This window comes from Buceros rhinoceros, unplaced genomic scaffold (genome assembly GCF_000710305.1).
Source record: "Buceros rhinoceros silvestris isolate BGI_N320 unplaced genomic scaffold, ASM71030v1 scaffold1808, whole genome shotgun sequence".
Taxonomy (NCBI): Eukaryota; Metazoa; Chordata; class Aves; order Bucerotiformes; family Bucerotidae; genus Buceros; species Buceros rhinoceros.
In genome coordinates, this window is record NW_010424872.1 from 5105 (window position 1) to 9169 (window position 4065).

Genomic DNA, 4065 nt, shown 5'->3' on the forward strand with positions numbered 1-4065 from the left:
GTAGGATGGAAAAGGTGCTCCGTTCCTCGTGCCGAGGTACCAGGAGCATTGTCAAGGGCAGGGGTGGCCGGAATGGCACCAGGTCTGGGGAGCAGCAGTGGAAGGTGGCTGCTCATCATTTCCCCTCTCTACCCCAGCAGTCAAGCGAGTGCTTCTCTTTAGTTTATCAGATGTGTCCTTCCTCGGTAGGATTGCTGATTCCTCTCCTTTACATTTCCTTCCTCTCATTCCTCCACTGCATGAAATTTCAAATTACATATTTTTTCAGAGCTGGCAAAAAGTTATTTTGCTTCATGAGGAGGAATTTCAGGTGTGGTCATCTTTGCATAACCTTTTTCAATTGCTCGTTAAAGCGTAACAAGTTGCTGGTGACTGGAATTAATCTTTTTCCCCTTGCAGGCAGCAGTGGCGTGCCAAGGTCAGTAAAACTTCAAAAGCATCTATCAAACGCCCGCTCTGCTGGGATTGCACTGCTGCAGACAAATGTACGGTGTGAACCTGGCTGCTACGTATTCACTTCAGCTGTGCTTCGAGAGCAGAGGGGAAGTGTGAACAGGAAAAGCTGAAAGATGGGATTTTTTGTGTGAAAATTGCTCCCTTTCATGTGGGTTTTTAAGATAAAAAAGGGAAGCAGGCTACTGCTGGTAGCATTGGGAGCGTTTTTCCTGGCCTGATCCAGCTGTACAACCCATGCTCGAGTCCAGGGAATCAGATAAGGGAGGGAGTCAATGGGCAACTACGTAATTTGGATTATCTGGCTAGTTTTATGAGGCTCAGAAGTGGTTTCTAAATCTGAGAACGTCACGATGCTGTCTGCCCGTCCCCGGCGGAGCAGGGGCTGCCATCAGCACCAGGCAGCGTGCCAGCTCAGTGCAGCCAGCATCACACGGGGCACGAGCTGCTGCAGCGCTGCAGGCAGAGACTCTCTCAGCCTGCTCCAGGCATCAGAGGTGGGTCGTGGTGGTCGTGGCTTGCTCCTCTGTACAGCTCTGGCCTGACTTTCTCGGACAGTCTGGGTTTGCACTGCCCAGCGGTGCAGAGTGGTGCCCAGAACGGCCTGTACATGATGGTTCAGGCTGCATTTGGCATTTTCTCCTCCACATCCTTCCTGTTTACACTTCTGCTGTTGGTAGCTCTGATAATCTTTAGAGCTGTTCCTTCTACTGTTTTTTTACCAAATAATGTAGTTGGGCTTTGTTGATCCCATCCAGCGGTGCTTTGCAGGCTGCCGGCACAGTGCGTCAGGCTATATCTAGAGCAGGCTGGGTTTTGCAAGGCAAAAGTGGTTTAGATCCGTGTGCACTGGAATCGTTCAGCATAATTTAAAAAAAATTTTTTTTGAAACCTTTGATCTTTCGAAATAAAACCTGTAGAAACTTTTGCCATTCTTTCTTTTTTGGTGCCTGTGTACGCACTACAGCTTACTCCCAAATGTGTTGGGTTGGTTTTGGTTTTTTTGGTTTGGTTTTTTTTTTTTGACGGAGGAGGTTGCTGCAATTTAGGAAGATGTACGATGTTTCCCCGCTGTTTTTTTTCTTTCTCTGTTATAGTTGTATATGCAACTTGACAAGAGATCCTGGCAGCCTGCTTCTCTAGAACAGTAAACAGAGCCAGTGCTGCAGTAGTTTGCAGATAAATAATGTATTACAGCCTGTCAAATAAAAGCTTTGAGCAAATACCGCTTTAAAGGGTCATATATTGTGAATCTGAACGTTACCCTACAAATCGTTATTTCCAAGACCCTTTTGATTCCTTATTACACCCGCTGTGGCTCTGAGAACAGGTCACGTTTTCCAGCTACCCTTAAACCTGACAGAATTAGTATTAGCAGTATTTCTACTATTGATATTTCTTTAACCAGCGTAATTAAGCTCCAAAATCATCCCTCAACACTCTTCTCTCCTTCCAAAAGTCCTTGTGGTTTTTTTTTTCTTTGCTGCTCACTCAATGCGAAGTGGCACGTACACATTTATTTTTTTAGATGCTTGATTTGAGATTTTAGGGAATACATAGCTTGACTGGTTTTTAGGAGAAGCCTTCCTAGAAATTTAAGAGCCTGTTAAAAGACGGCTAGATATTTTGCGGATATGAGTGTTTAAAGAAGATAGAAACTATATTACTGGGGTGCCCAGTTGCAGCTAGTTTGAAGTGCAAGAATATCTACATCAAATTTACAGAAGATTAGTTTAGAAATATTTCTGGAAAATAAAACCCGAGTAAGTTGAAGATGCTGATTCTTGCCCAGCAGGAGTACTGTTATTTGTTTAATATTCCTCTTAAAACTGTGGTGTGACCACGATTCTCTTTCTTTCCCAGTGTGTGTAGACTGGCACAGCCCAGCAGGAACTCTGGGATGAGCCCGTGCGCTGAGAGGTATGGGCGTAACTGCAGAGGAAGCAGTGCAGCCTACCACCCTGGCTGTGGGGCGTGCCAGTTGGCGTGCCCATCGCAGGATGAGTTTGGGGAATACAGATTCAAGTCCTGAAGCACAGACTGAGCTGATTTCCTCATCCCTTCACCCTGGGGCTGCTGGAAGGCTTGCAAACAGCATCGGAGGTGCCACTGTGTTTTCTTTTGGCGTTGCTTGAGGAGAAGTCCGAGCTGTGTTTTCATCATGCTGCTGGGTGTTTCCCTCTCGAGTTGATGGGCTTTGAGGCTTATGCTGGTTTTGATTGATCTTAAACACTGCTTGAACCTATGCCAGGTGCAGCCTCTGGGAGGGTGCAACAGTTGTTTTAACAATCTTCCTCAGCAAGCAGAGAAAGGGAAAAAAACCAAACCACTCAGTGTATAGACCAAAATTGTGACACCAGGGTAGGAAGAAGAAATCCTGCTTTTCAAATGTGACATGTTTACATCCATTTGGGGTTGTACAGTGATGCTCAGCCCTCTCTGAGGGCTTTGGTGCTCTGGCATCCCTCCCCCAGGCAATTGCAGAGCTTACGCCGCTCTCTTGGGCATCGTTTGGGCTGGTGGCAGCGGTGACAATACACTGCTCCCTGTTTTTTAAGCAGTTCTTTATACTTGCAGTCTCTGATTAGACAAGGTTTCAGCACTGGACTTTTAGGTAGAAATTTCCCATATTAATGTTATCAGTTAGGACAAATTTAACGAGGAGGGAGCAGTGTCAGCTGGAATGAGAAGTCTTCCCCTGAGCTGTGTCTGGTCCCCAAGCTTGATCTTTTTCTGAAGAAGGGATGTCCCTGGGGGCAAGTTAAAATTTCATCTTACACTTTGCTTCTAAAACACTGCCGTGTCTCAGCCAAAGCCACACGTCCCACTGTGACAAGCCTGAACTGGAAGAGGCAATTCAGTGCTTCCCCCATGACATGGGGTGTGCCAGGGCTGCAGGTACGTGGAGACATGATGCTGTTTATACCCTAAACTTTTGGTTTAAATGACAATTCCCATTTCCCCATTTTCAGATTGGAAAAGTCTGCATTTACAAGGTGGATGGTCCAAGTCCACGGTGGCATCTGTGATGCCCCATCTCCACACTTAAGGAGGACACAGAGGAGGTGGTCCTGTCCGTACCAGATGGCTCCTTAGCCATCAGAGCTACTTCATTTCCCAGCAATGAGCCTTGCAGCTGGTGGTGGCAGGAGAGATGAAAGGAAACCGATGTCTGTGTTTAAGAAGTTCTAGCATTGTTTTTTTATTAAAGATGTTTCTCATGGTGTTATCTCTGGATTGGTTCAGGCTGGATGCTGCTTAGAAGCTGGCATGTGATTTCCCACAGGAGAAAGTAGATTGAGTTAGTGGGGGGAAAAAATAGTGAAGTCTGGAAGCAGAGGGATTATGGGTCTGGTGTGTTATGGTGGATCCTTACATTGTCTTTCTATAAAGTTATGCAATTAAGGGGATGTGCAAGCAGAGAAAATTGTCTGTTTATTTGCCTTCTACTCTCCTCACGTCATGAAGCCTTTTCTCCATGCATTGAAGAAAAGAGAGTAGGCTTATTTATTCAGGCAGAAAGCTAAGCTAGAAAGAAACTTAGCCACGTTTTAGCTTAAAGAGATACATGAAGATGTTCATCCTGTCTGATGGGGTTGGGGGTGGGGCTGG